We start from the raw sequence: 15,000 nt of genomic DNA, 5'->3' as shown, positions 1-15,000 counted from the left end.
AAGTGGATGTGAGTGGAGCTGCTGAGGAGATGCTGTGTCTCTGTGTGTTTGTGTGAAACACACACACACACACACACACACACACACACGCTTGTGCACATGCAGGCAACTGAGGCACATAAAGACACACACACACACACATACATACACACACAAACACACACACACACACACACACACACACACACACACACACACACACACACACACACACACACACACACACACACACACACACACACACACACACACACACACACACACACACACACACACACACACACCATGTTCCCACTTGTGCTGTCAGTCTCCTGGGGAACTGCCTTTCATGCAGACACTGCTGCTCCCACACATGGGAGTTAGTACCGTATAGTGCCCTGATATACAGTCCCAGGAAAAAGTTTGTACACCCTTTGAAATTTCTTACATTTCTGTCAAAATTGGTCACAAAACATGGTCTGATCTTCCCGGAAATCACAAGAAGGAACAACCAGATTCTGCTTTAACTAATTCAACCCAAACATTTACAAGTTTTCATATTTTCATTGGCCATAAGATGTAGACATTCACAGGACAGCAAGGCATAAGTAAGTACACCCTTGCATTCAATAGGTTTTAACCCTAAGTTAGTCGCAATAACCTCAACCAGATGTTTCCTGTAGTTGCAGATCAGATTAACAAAACAGTCTGGATGTATCTGGTCTCCCTCTTCTTTAGAAAACTGCCTCTCGTCAGCAAGGTTTGTGGGATGTTTGGAGTGCATAGCTTTCTTGACTTCATGCCATATAATCTCAATTGTTTTTTGTCAGGGCTTTGACTGGGCTATTCTAGAATGTGTATTTCATTATTATGAAGCCATTCTAAAGTCGATTTGCTTCTAAAGTATGGGTTGTTGTCACATTTCAGCACCCATCCTCTTGTGTGCTTCAACTGTGTGACAGACTACCTCACTTTTTTTCTGTAAAATATCTCGATAAACTTCTGAGTTCATTGTTCCACTGATAATAGCAAACTGAAAAGGGCCTGAGGCAGCAAGGTAGCCGCATATAATGATGCTCCCGCCACCATACTCAAAGGTGGAGATGATGTTTTGGTGAAGATGTGGTTCTCCAGTTCTCCTCCAAACATGACATTGTGTGTTCCCCTGAACAATTCAACTTTGGTTTCAACGTTGGTCTACAGAATATTTTGCAGTAATTCTATGAAACATATAAATGCTTTTTCGCAAACCTCAAAGGTGCAGCAATATTTTTTTGGACAGAAACCCCATTAATTTTAGATTGGCAGAATGAATCCCATTTTTAGCTATTCTTGCACTGTAACGATTTTTCGCAATTCTGGCAGTAACTTACTTTAAACCCTGCAACAATCTACTGTATATGAGTATACAGTACACTACTGGGCAGAGCAAAGTATTGTGGGTAATAAACGGATACTTATGTACAGTACTGATGTACTGTAAATTAATTTACAGTAGTACAATCCCCGGGAAAAAATTGACCAACCACAACGTTGCTCTATTTGAACTCTGCTTCTCAATTTTCTGACAAAGCCGCCATCTTCGTGCTGTAGGAAAGCCGTTTGAGATATTGGTGAAATTCAAACACTTTGTGAGGTAAGTTCGTTTCAATGTTTCGTTAATAATGTCAAGACAATGCCATATATACAGTGAATAACGAAACAGTTTCTTGTTCAGGATGGTAATTTGCAATGAATTTGTCTTCAGACCATACCTCCGCTAACAGGCCACTATTATAACTACCGGTATGCTAACTTAGCCCTAGGTTGTTTTCACAACTTTGTTGGAAAGTTTGTGTTTTGTTAGAAACAAACTCTACGAAATTTACAATATATATTTGCTCCGAAAGAGCTATAAACTTGTCCAGTGGTGCCAAAACACCCATGTCAGAGTCAAGACCTAGCTAAATGTCCGCTAGCAACATAGCTATCAGTGGTTTCTGGAGGAGGTCCGAAGGGAGTGCTTCCCCGCCGGCCAGAGATTGTTTGCGCCGGCCTCTTCACCTGAAAGAGCTAGCGCTGCATGATGAGGTGGTTCGCTAGCAACAATTAGCTATAGTTTAACGGTTAAATCATGTTGCCTTTGTTGAGGGATGTTTGAAATAGCCCGATGTATTCATAACTTAATATTGGTTTCTTGTTAGAAACGAACACATTTTGAATATAATTTTGTTCTGAAGTTACAACATGCCAAGTTAGTGTTGTAAGCCTGCTGGCGCCAAAGTTAAGAGCTAGCTAAATGTCCGCTAGCAACATTAGAGCTAGCCAAACTGAATAATGAATCTCTTGTCCGCTAGCAACATTAGCTAGCTAAAGTCTTTTTTGTTGTTAAAAACGAACTCCCTTTGAGTATAATTATGCTCTGAAGATATACAGTTAATGTACTTGAGTCAAAGTAAAACACAAATACCATAGAGAAGAGCTATCTAGAACTTCGTTAGCAACATCAGCTTATCTTTTCGCTGACTCAGAAGCTTGAAGTAGCCACAACTTATGCCTGATTTTTATTGTTAGAAACGAACTCATTTTGACTATACACTTGCTCTAAAGTATGTTTTAACACATGTGCCTTTCCCTGTTCGTTGTGTAAAGGAAGTGAGTAAGTAAACTGATTCTGAACTTGTTATTGTGCACAGTGTGCTGTTTTGTCCCATTCTGTTACTGCCAACTCTGGACTGTTCTCTCTGTTCAGGGAGAAACCACTGTCAGCCATCAGATCGTGTTCTTTTCAATAAATAGGCATTACCTATTTGACAGATTTCTCCTGAAATAATGAGCCCAGAAACACCCAGATGTGTAGGGTGCTTAATTTTTGGCTTGATCAAAGATGCTTAATGTGTATGTTACTGCAATAAATATTTAGATTTCTTTGCCCATCCTTTTTGGATCTACTAGTAGGCCTAGTGATGTTAGAGGTCTTAACAAGTGGGCTATGCATCAGATTTCATTTCAAGTGATGAGTAAAATATCCAGAGATATATATAATCTGTTCTTTGTGCCCTCTAGCTTAGCACACTGAATTCTTTGAGCCATCTGGTGTCAATCCGTGTGGCAAAATGATCAATGAAAACAATTTAAGAAATGCATCTTATAGATGTTTCATATTGTAGGTCTACAGCCTATTGTGTCATGGTGGTGTTATCATTTTTCAAACTTTATTTTTGTGTAATAATTAGGCATATTGATACATAATCATGTTCATGTTTTGTGCTGTCTTGCTTTGCAGATGACAGAATATTGCTGAAGGATCCTACATGGAAGCTGGCTGATTACACGGAGTGATTCCTCTGGTGTGGTGTACCTCAGAGAAATAAACACTGTTGCAAGAGGTGAGTTCAAGTTTATAAAGTCACACAAAACCTATCCATGTATTTTTAAAAAGTCAAAGTTCTAACTTGCTCTGTATTTCATGCTGTCAATATGAGATGCATTCTAATGTTGTGTGTTATTATTGCAGCTGAGAAGATGGCCAAGATATCCTTATTGCTGGATGGTAGCTCTGGTCGTAGTGGACCATATCTGCAAATGCTTCTGAACATTGACAGAATTTCTAAAGGTTAGCAACCATTCACAAATTTACACCACATGTATGTGTGTTTCAAATGTCTTAACAGTTTGAAGCACACACTGTTAATTAGAGATGCGTCCTGTTCATGCCGTGTGTTATTTTGACAGGATAGTTAAGGAATAATGGCAGCTGCCTGGTTACAGTACATTAATCCCCTTTGTAGCACCATGTCTAAAAATGCTGAGAAAAATCAGTTTGTAAATGTAAGCATTTTTTTATAACTCTGCACCAAATGTGTGTTTCAAATGTCTACTATCTAACAGTCTGAATAACACACTCATACATGACATGACCAATATGTTATGTGCTCGGAGCGGCAGTTTACAAACGCACCCTTAGTGCCTTCTGCTGTTAGGCCAATGACACTGAGCCCACCGTTTCATTGATTGGAGTATTTGGGTTACATTTTGTCAATTTGTTGTATTTTCCAGGATCGTTGAGGACTCCTCCTCTATGTTTGACATCTTAGATTAGATTTAGATTTAGATTTAATTTCAAGTGATGAGTAAAATATCCAGAAAGAGAGATAATCTGCTCTTTTTGCCCTCCAGTTTAGCACACTGAATTCTTTGAGCCATCTGTTGTCAATCCGTCTGGGAAAATGATCAATGATATAAAACAAACAAACAAAAAAAAAACATTTTACATGGATACAGACATGTATCTTTTAGATGTTTCATACTCTAGGCCTATTCATCATCATATTGTGTCGTGGTGGTGACGGTGTTATCATTTTTTATTATTTTCTTGTAATAATTAGGCCTATAAATGCATAATCATGTTCACGTTTTGTGCTGTCATGCTTTGCAGATGACTGAGAATATTACTGAAGGATCCTACATGGAAGCTGTCTGATTACACTGAGTGATTCCTCTGGTGTGGTGTACCTCAGAGAAAATAAACACTGTTGCAAGAGGTGAGTTTAAGTTCATGAATTCACACAAAACCAATCCATGTATTTTATAAAAGTCAAAGTGCTAAACATGCTATGTATTTCATGCTGTCAATATGAGATGCAAATTAATGTTGTGTGTTAATGTTGTGTGCAGCTGAGAAGATATCCTTATTGCTGGATGGTTGCTCTCTGGTTGTACTTGAGCCCCCTGGACCAAGTCAAGTCAAGTCAAGTAGGTTTTATTGTCAATTTCTTTACATGCACTGGTCATACAAAGAATTTGAAATTACATTTCTTGCTTTCCCATACAGACATAGACTAATCTAGGTAAGGACATAGACAGTATAGACATAGACATAGACCATGTCTGCAAATGATTGTGTTTGATATGAAGTACTATTTGTACATAGTTTGTTTGCACAGGCAAAACTCCTTCTTCTTGTGGACTTAGTTTTCGTTTTTGGAATATGACAGAACTGTAGGGTCATGCTTTTCTGGTAGTTTCATCAATAATTTTGGTTTCACTTTTATGATTGTATGTGAAGTAACTTGCTGTATATTTGTATATAGTTCGCTTGCAGAGACAAGACTCCTTGCTCTTGTGGATTCGTTCTTGACATAGGTTTCAGTTTTGGAATATGACAGAACTGTAGGGTCATGCTTTTCTGTATATTTGTATATAGTTCGTTTGCACAGACAAGACTCCTTGGTCTGGTCTTGTGGACTTGTTCTTGACGTAGGTTTCAGGTTTGGAATATGACAGAACTGCAGGGTCATGCTTTTCTGGTAGTTTCATCAATTTTTTTTTTTGTTCTGTGATTGCATGTGAAGTACAACTTCCTGTATGTTTGTATATAGTTCGCTTGCACAGATAAGACTCCTTGCTCTTCTGGAAACTTGACGTAGGTTTTAATTTTGGAATCTGAGGATTATATATGGATTATAGAATATGAAAATGGATTTTTGACATAGGACTCTATTTCCTAGTTAACAAGGGTATTGTAGATTTGTGGGGACACTAAATATGTAGACATGCTTGTGTGTTGTGCAGTCATTCAGATAGCATAAAGAAAGTGTACAAATCATCCACTAGATGGCACTGTCAAACCACAAATGGAAGAGCAGAGACGAATGATCCTAAGAATTAATTCTGATTGGGAAAATTGCACTTTTCATACATGAAAAGGGAGATCTTATCCATGGTCCACCATTTTGTATTTCCAGAAATAGACATTTTTAGCTGAAAAGCTTAATATACCGGTAATAATTTGGTCATACTAGTAAACATTACTTCATTACCGGTATTTAGTAAATATTAATGAAAACCAAGATAGAATTTGGCAGTAGACGGCACAGTTTCACTGAGCAACATAGTTGCAATACCTATTCTGGCCATCTTTTTAGAGCTTCTTATCTACTAAAGATGTACCGTAGACATGCTTGTGTGTTCTGCAGTCATTCAGATAACATAAAGAAATTGTACAAATCATCCACTAGATGGCACTCTAAGACCACAAATGGAAGAGCAATGACGAATGATGAATTAGGCCAGGGGTTCCCTTACATGGCAAGGTCCCCAGTATACTAGTGGATCTTAGCTGAGTCCCTCACCCTTAAAGGTGCACTGAGTAATATTTTAGTAGGTTCTTTTCAGAAGTTATACTGCCCATACACAAATGTTGCCTTTTTCGTGACTACTTGCCACCCCCATCACATTGTAAGAATTCATTGTGACTGGGAAAATGGCACTTTTCATACATGAAAAGGGAGATCTTATCCATGGTCCGCCATTTTTGAATTTCCAGAAATAGACATTTTAGCTGAAAAGCTTAACATAATTTGGTCATATTAGTAAATATTAGTTCATTATTTAGTAAATACTAATGAAAACCAAGATAGAATTTGGCATTAGACGGCACAGTTTCACTGAGCAGTATAGTTGCAATACCTATTCTGGCCACCATCCTACACAGTGCACCGTTAATATGGAATATTACTGCCAATAGGCCATCTTTTCCGCCCTTCACATCTCTATTGGCACATTCCTAAATCGTGGAAACATACTGTAAGACACATGGGTCTAAGAGGGTAGGCTATGCCTTTTCCCCCACATATATAGGCGTACACATTCTACATGAGGGGTGCTGGTCACAGGGCCAGTTTTTCAAAATTCCTTCCATTAAAAGGACTGAACAACATATTACACATTTATGTCTATATTCACATTCATTACACATTCATTTCTATATGCAGCCCGATGTCTCCTCTGCTGTGTCAAGGAAGGCCTGTCACCTAACTCATTACAACTGTAAAACAAAGCCTGGGGAATATTAGTACACTCATCCCAACTGTCCCTTCTCTTAATGTTTTTTTTGTATTGCTCCCAAACCCAAGTTAACTACAACAACTTGACTAGGCTTTTGATCCCTCTGTCTTTCAAGCACTTGTGGTTGTGGTTCAAGCACTTGATGTATTTACTCTAGGAGGAAAATGCGAAGGAAATTGTAATTCAAATCGTTTGTAACAAAAACGGAAATTGGTAAAAAAAAAATAAAAATAAATAATAATAATAATATTTTTTTTTCCTTCTTTTTTTTTTTACTTTCTTTTTTTCGTAAACTATGGCGGCCAAATTTAAACTATGGCGGGCAGCCATAGTTTACTCACTGTAAGGGAAACACTGGTAGTGTGAATTCGTAGAGGGATGCGATTTGACATTGGTGAAACCCCAACATCATACAAATTAGATGGTCCCAAAGCTTTCACGAAAAGATCAAATTTGGCAATAGGCAGCACAGTTTCAATGAGAATCATAGTTGCAATACCTACTCTGGCCACAAACGTACATGGTGCACCTTTAAAACAACTGTGAATCCCAGTGTAATGTAATGTAATGCTGCAAGATGCTAAGTGTGTCTGTCTTTTTTTTTTAGGTCACTGCTACTGCAGCAGATGTCGCAAGTCTTTCTCTGCCCAACGCCCCAAGGCTGTTTGCACTTGGTAAGGTGAACACAATGGAATGAGTAATTAAGCTTAGTCAGATACTTTTGTCAGATACTGACTTAAGTCAGCACAGACTTTAGCCAACAATGAAACCAGTTGGAATGTCACACTTTTTTCCAGGTCAAAGTTGGAGCGTTCCTATTCATTTTTTCTACAGGGAGACATTAAAAGAGATACTAGGTGAATAGGCTAAAATTTGAGTAGTTTGAGTAAAACTTCAGTAGCTAATTCAAACTTTGACAAAGATTTTTTTGTAGCCTATTGCAAGTTGTCTGAAAATGATGATTAAATATGCATGAGATGACAACCAGGCAAGTGTTGAGGGGGTGTTAGGAGACTGATGAGAGGAGGGGTGCTTAGTGTCATTTGGGGGCATTTTGGCCTATTTTATTTTTAATAGGCCTACTAAGGGTTTTGATGAGGTCAATGGGGTGTTGGGGAAACTTACTATGAGAACCACTGCTCTATCATGATAAAAACCTATTTTATCAAGCTATCTACCCAACCCGCCATCAGACATGACAGCTAAGTCATGGAGTAAGGTTGGCAGTTCTCATGTTCACTGTCCCTTGGTCGCTAATAACTACAGTATGCTCAAAATTCACCATTTATGACTTTTTTTTAGCTAAATCCTCTNCTCCCCCTCTGAGACTGTTATACAAGATCATCCACTGCGCACAACACACACGTGTGCACCTGCGTTTGCGCGCTTGCACTGCGCCGCGCCGCCCCGCGCCGCGCCCTTGTCACCTTTTTCACCCCTGACCTGTTTGCATGCCTGCAGTTTCTACATGGAGCTTCGCGTGCATAGTAGGCTGTATCAACATGGTATAATTTCGCAACATCGGCAACCTCGTATGCATTTAAGATAGTGTTAGTCATGTCAACGTTATTGTTTTGAAACTGAAAGATGTAATTGCTGTCAATACCAACAGACAGTCAATTAGTTTCTAGTCGCTGAAACACCTTAAATAACAGCGACAGATAAGAGAGAAGGTGGGAGTCTTTGACAGTGAGAGAAGGCGGGACATATCTCATGCCTGGTTTTTTTTAATTGACAAGTTTTTTTTTCTTCTTGTAGGCCCATGTAGACCATCCTAATTTGAGTTTCTAATTTCTAATATATTCGTTTCAGTAGCCTACAATCTTAAATAGCCCTAGTGTAATATTGTATGCAATTATTTGTTTCAGTAGGCCTACATTGGATAGGCATAGCCTACTACTGTAGGCCTATACAATTTAGACTGATAGGTTGGCAAATAGCCTACATTTCCATTGTGGAATATTATATTGGACCTACATAGGTTATCTACACAGTACATATGCAAATTATAATTAATTATTTTATTTTATTAATTTATAAAATATTTTTATTTTATTTATTATTTATTATTATTATTTTTGGATTTCGCGCGCTATGCGATTAATCACAGAAAGTCATTGAGTTAATGCGATTAAAGATTTTCATTTTTGCCCACCCCTAATTGAAAGAAAAATGTCTGCACACTTAAATCCCCTTTGTGTTCTTTTTGATAGGCCAAGCTTTCGGTCTACTGACCTTCCTCAGGGCTCAGTCCGGCTAAACACAGATGCCCACCCCTAATTAAAAGTAATCCGTTGTGTTACTACGTTACCCATAAATAACAGTAACGCGTCTACTCGTGCGTTACCAACAATTAAAACTCGTTTGGGATGCGTCTCCGCCTTCAGCAGCCGCCTGCAGCAGCCTCCTTTAGATGCACCGGAAGTGCTGCATGTTAATCAATCATTGTAACTGTGGGATGATGACAGGACATTGTCAGCATATTGCACGTTTGATTTGACATTGGACATTGGATAACAACAGGCATTCCCTAAACAAGACCGGAACTTGAATTTAAACTCGACAGTATATGTTTTTTTAAATTGTCCCTCCCTCCCCCGGCTCCGTGTGTGTGTGTGTGTGTGTGTGTGTGTGTGTGTGTGTGTGTGTGTGTGTGTGTGTGTGTGTGTGCTTGGTGAACAATGTCTGTCTGATCCCAGAATCATTGCATTCGTGGATAGGCAGCTAGCCGCATCACCGGGGGCTGAATGGAGGGAGCGCTTATACTGTGTTTACGCAGCATGCATCAAGCATAGAAATAGGAACAACATGAAATATCACTTCAATAAGACTAACCAAAATTGGGTGTGAAAAAGGCTGGATAGTGTAAGACTCACGAGAATTAAACTTTTTTTCAGAATTCCTAATTGTATCCTATTGTGATTACAGGTTCATTCTCAGAATAAACCCAGAGGGCTCCAAATGCCAGGCCAAGTCCATCACCAGCAAGAAGACCGGTAAAAAGGTGCAAAGGAAGAGCAGCAGTGTCAACCCTGTTGTTGCTTCATTCATCAGGGAACTTGTTGATTTTGACTGGCTGAATTATTAATGCTTGACCTTTTGAAGTTCCAATCACTTGTTTCTTTTAAGTAGTTCAGTCCGAGCATTGCACCAAAGGCTCGAGGCCCTGTTGTTCTTGCTGTGTTTTCCCCCCTTCTCCCCGTTTCAAAACTTATTTGGCACAGTTTTTCGATATTGTGTCATGTATAAGACTTTTAAAAGAGTGACTCTATTGCGCACCCTAGCACAGAGATGTTCGGGGCTGGAATATAGTTATAGTTATAGAATATAGTTGAAGCTACGGACTCTGGACCTTCTTTGTGGTATGTACTTATCTCATTAAGATGAACAAAAAAAGGTCAATACGAGCATATGGCCACGCCCAACAGGAAATGAGATATTGGACTGTTTTCCATTTTGCATACATTGGAATTTGAAGCACCCACCACAAACCATACAACAGTTTTGTCTTGATTAATGTTTGGGGTATCTCATTTTAATAGAATAGAATCTTTTTATTTGTCAATGTGAATGAAATAAAAAAAAAGAAAAATATGTATACAACTGAAGAGTTCAGATGCAAAACCCCCTAACTCCATTTCTGAAGACCTGCACTTTTATATTTTTAGAGAACCCCATTGTTGGTTTGGTTTACATTCATGTACTTGATAATACATATGAATAGTTATATTACATAAATCAAATTTTAAAAATGTGGAATTTTGATAGCTTTGTATTAAATAAAAATGAAACAAGATTATTTTCTGAAATGCCACTTATGGGGTTTTGCATCTAAACTCTTCAACTATATACAAAGGTTATGGATTGTGCATTTGTGAGAAGCAGGACCCCCTTCCTACTGGAGTATGTTGTTAAATTGTTAACCAGTTTTAATTAAACATTTTGATTGCATCTCTTGCATTTGCAGCATTTCTTTACCTTGTAGCTTTTAAAAACTTTTTAATGTGTTTTTGATCTGACTGGTAACTAGAATATCTGAATTATAGGAGAATGTGATGCCTTTGTAGAGCTCCCTGACATTCTCTTGCGGAATGTTGTAAATTAAAATACAACAAAAATACTGTAAAACAAACTACAGTAGTTGAAAAAGTTACTGGCAGCTGGATGCCATTAAAGTACTGTACTCCTTACAATAATTTGGATCAGTACTGTAAATCGATATACAGTAATTGGAATTGGTACTGTAAACTGATATACAGTAATTTGAATGTTACTGGCAGCTGGATGCCAGTAAAGTACTGTACTCCTTACAGTAGTTTGGATTGGTACTGTAAACTGACATACAGTACTTTAGATTGGTACTGTAACTGGATTAACAGTAGTGCTGATTGGTACTGTAAACCAATATACAGTAAGGGTACTGTAAATTATATTACAGTAATTTATTGGCATCCAGCTGCCAGTAAGTTACTGTAAAAACTACAATAATGTTTTTACAGTGTGGTTACATCTCCTCTTCTGAGTATGGTGGCGGGAGCATCATTATATGCGGCTACCTTGCTGGCTCAGGCCCTTGACAGTTTGCTATCATCAGTGGAATAATAAACTCAAGTTTATTGTGATATTTTACAGAAAAAACGTGAGGAAGTCTGTCACACAGTTGAAGCACACAAGAGAAATGTGACAACAACCCATACTTTAGAAGCAAATCGACTTTAGAATGGCTTCATAATAATGAAATACACATTCTGAAATAGCCCAGTCAAAGCCCTGACAAAAATAATTGAGATTATACGTATGGCATGAAGTCAAGAAAGCTATGCACTCCAAACATCCCACAAACCTTGCTGATGAGAGGCAGTTCTCTAAAGAAGAGGGAGACAAGATACAAACAGATTGTTTTGTTAATCTGATCTGCAACTACAGGACAAGTCTGGTTGATGATATTGCAATTAACTGAGGGTTAAAACCTACTTAATGCAAGGGTGTACTTACTTATGCCCTGCTCTCCTGTGAATGTTATGGCCTTATGGCCAATGAAAATATGAAAACTTGCAAATGTTTGGGCTGAATTATTTAAAGCAGACTGGTTGTTCCTTCTTGTGATTTCCGGGTTGATCAGACCAATTTTGACAGAAATGTAAGAAATTTCAAAGGGTGTACAAACTTTTCCATGGGACTGTATGTAGTATACTACTGTTCCTCTAGTCTACTGGCTGTCATGTGGGAGTTAGTACAGTAGAGCAGTGTTTCCCAACCAGGGGTACGTGTACCACTAGGGGTACGCGAGCACACTGCAGGGGGTACTTGGGAAAATGTAATTTTAACAAATGTATGGAGCATAGTCACACTGGAATAGAAATAGCGATGTAAAACACAAGTTATGGGGTACTCGTGGCACAACAAAAAGGCCCGGGGGGTACATGAGACAAAAAAGGTTGGGAAACACTGCAGTATAGTGACCTGATATACAGTACATACTGTAGTATACTACTGTTCTTCTAGTCTACTGGCTGTCATGTGGGGGTTAGTGCAGTATAGTGGCCTGATATACGTAGTATACTACTGTTCTTCTAGTCTACTGGCTGTCATGTGGGAGTTAGTACAGTATAGTGGCCTGATATACATACTGTAGTATACTACTGTTCTTCTAGTCTACTGGCTGTCATGTGGGGGTTAGTACAGTATACTACTTGGTGCTCGAGCTTCGGGAGTCCACAGACGAGTCGGTTAGGAATGCTAACACCAGGGTCCTGACTGGCCGCAAGTGGAACGCCCAGACCGAGGTCAACCAAGCTGTTAGCCGGCTGCAGCACAAGGAGATTGTGGGCAGAGTGCAAGTAGGAAGAGCAGGCCTAGGATGGGGAGAAGCACCACGCTTCTGGTCCAAGGCCCACCGCAAGGAAAGAAAGGAGATGGTGGTGGCAGAGGTGACGAGGATGGAGGAAGACCGCTATAAGATCAAGGCTGTGTCTCAGGGACGGCAAGGAAGCTTGACAACTTGGGAGGGAATCTCAAACAGGAACATCAGTTGGTCAGACGTGTGGAAGATCCCACAGGCAAGACTCAGCTTCCTTATTCGCTCAACCTATGACACGTTCCTGTCCCCGGAACCTCCACCAGTGGTTTGGAAATGAGGAATGTTGTGCTCTCTGCAACGCCCCAAACGAAAGCTAGCTGAAGTGCTGGAGGAGTGCAGACAGGGAAGCAGAACACCATCGCCGGCAGAGCCACCCACCATCTTTGTCAAGGAAGGATGGATCAGAAGCATCAGGCAAAGAGAAACCGCAAGGCCCTTCACTCCTGGCCAGGAGTGGAGCATGAAGGTTGACCTGGTCAAGAAGCTTCAGTTTCCCACCAAGATTACCACCACATCTCTCCGACCAGACATAGTGGCGTGGTCTGTAAATGCTAGAGCGGTAGCCCTCATAGAGCTCACTGTGCCAATGGAGGAAGGGATTGAGGCTGCCTTTGAGCGAAAGAAGGCCAAGTACTCCGAGCTGGCTGCTGAGTGCCGGGAGGCGGGCTGGAAGACTACCCTCTACCCAGTGGAGGTCGGATGCCGAGGCTTCATGGGGTTGTCAACCATACGCCTCCTGAAGGACGTGGGAGTCATCGGAGGAAGGCTAAGGAAGGCAACAAAGGAACTGGCGGAAGAGGCGGAGAAAGGGAGCTTTTGGCTCTGGCTGCGGAGGAATAAACCTGGGGGAATAACACCTAACCCCCAGACAACAGTTGCAGGGAACAACACCTTTCAGCTGCAGGGGGTGACAGGGAGACGTCCCTGTCGCTGCTCCGCCACACGGAGACGTTTCAGGATTAAAGGAGCGAAACGTTGATGAGCGGTGGTTCCTGACTGATGACCCTGCAGCTGACCCATGGGCACCGGAGGAAGTGCAACAGGCAGCAATGCCAAGCAGGACTTAATATCTTCCTGTACAATCCCCCTCCTCCTTCCAGTTAATAGCTAGGCCTACTGACTGCCACATGTGGGAGTTGGTAGAACTGTTTTCCAGTCAGTAGCTACTGGCTGCCTTGTTGGAGGTAGGAGGTACAGTACTTGGCTGTGGCTGATAGCCGTGGGAGTTTAGAGGTGAAACTGAAAGCCCTCAGTCATGGAGGAAGATGGGGGAGAGCACTGATTAATTACTCCCCCCCCCCACTAACCTGGCAGGTCGGGAGTCGAACTGGTAACCTTTGAGCTACAAGTCTGACGCCCTAACCGCTTACCCATGACTTTAGTGCTACACAGTACTGTTGCTGCCTGCCACACATAAGGGTTAAGAGTGCAGTGCTCTGGCTGATAGTCATGGCAGTTGGCGTTATATCTGTACAGCAGTGGTTTTCAAAGTGGGGGGCGGGGACCCCCGGGGGGGCCGCAAGGGGATGCCAGGGGGGCCGTGGCAGGATGGCAGGGAAAATATTGTGAAATCAACCTAATAATTTAATACATTAAATATCTAAATCATTTTTTTCCTTTACAATGTATATATATGCTTTCTATAGTACTTGAATGGGTTTAGGAATGCACCAATTCATCGAGTTGTGAAACCGGTTGCACAGAAAAAAGGTTAAGTTTGGGAACACCTATTGTACAGTACCTACTACCTACTGTACAGTACTGTACAGTATCCGGCCAGGGACGGATTATGATTCCATGGCCCCCTGGGTCAGACAACAAGAAAGCCCCCCCTTCAGTTGGTGTTGCTAGTTTACAAAACGATTTAGGGTTTTAGGCCAGGTGTGAGAGTCTATGTTGCTGAAAGAATGTGAAAATGCAGTTATTAAAGGATTGATTTTACTGCAACTACAGAGGTCAGAGCTTCAGGGCCCCCTTGACTCTTGATACCTTGATACCTTCAGCACTGCAAGGGGTTGTTTCAGCTCTACAGAGAGGGGCGTGGTTGCTGGTTTGTGTATGTATAGGTTGCAGTTGCAGGATGATTAACCAGGTTAACACGTTCTTTCTTCCCCTCTGTCTTTCACGCTTTGCCTAGGGCTCCAATACTAGATGCTGTGCTGATGGAAACCTCCAATGAGAGACAAATCAGCATGCACTTATCACCTCTATTCAATTCAGCTTTTTATAGTGTTGCATTATGATTGATCGGTTCCTTTGTGTCCTGGTAAAAATCATTATGCAACCACAACAATAGTGAAATATCAATACTGTGAACAAACCGATATAGATAC

The 15,000-nt window shown here is 40.6% G+C and overlaps 1 long non-coding RNA gene across 3 annotated transcripts; it reads left to right on the top strand.

Annotated features, from left to right (window-relative positions):
• Window positions 1-1,536: 1,536 nt before the first annotated feature.
• Window positions 1,537-11,282, top strand: LOC134447222 (uncharacterized). 3 transcript variants are annotated; one of them, XR_010034573.1, is made up of 6 exons: window positions 1,537-1,615; window positions 3,245-3,347; window positions 3,476-3,574; window positions 4,397-4,502; window positions 7,415-7,481; window positions 9,736-11,282. It is a non-coding gene; the product is annotated as an uncharacterized LOC134447222 (long non-coding RNA). The 3 variants fall into 3 exon arrangements; XR_010034574.1 differs by lacking the exon at window positions 1,537-1,615 and adding an exon at window positions 4,636-4,713 and having other exon boundaries at window positions 2,367-3,347; XR_010034572.1 differs by lacking the exon at window positions 1,537-1,615 and having other exon boundaries at window positions 2,367-3,347.
• Window positions 11,283-15,000: the final 3,718 nt, after the last annotated feature.

This window comes from Engraulis encrasicolus, chromosome 4 (assembly GCF_034702125.1).
Source record: "Engraulis encrasicolus isolate BLACKSEA-1 chromosome 4, IST_EnEncr_1.0, whole genome shotgun sequence".
Taxonomy (NCBI): Eukaryota; Metazoa; Chordata; class Actinopteri; order Clupeiformes; family Engraulidae; genus Engraulis; species Engraulis encrasicolus.
Note: the sequence above shows the minus strand (reverse complement) of the source record. Positions and strands in the feature narration are given on the sequence as shown.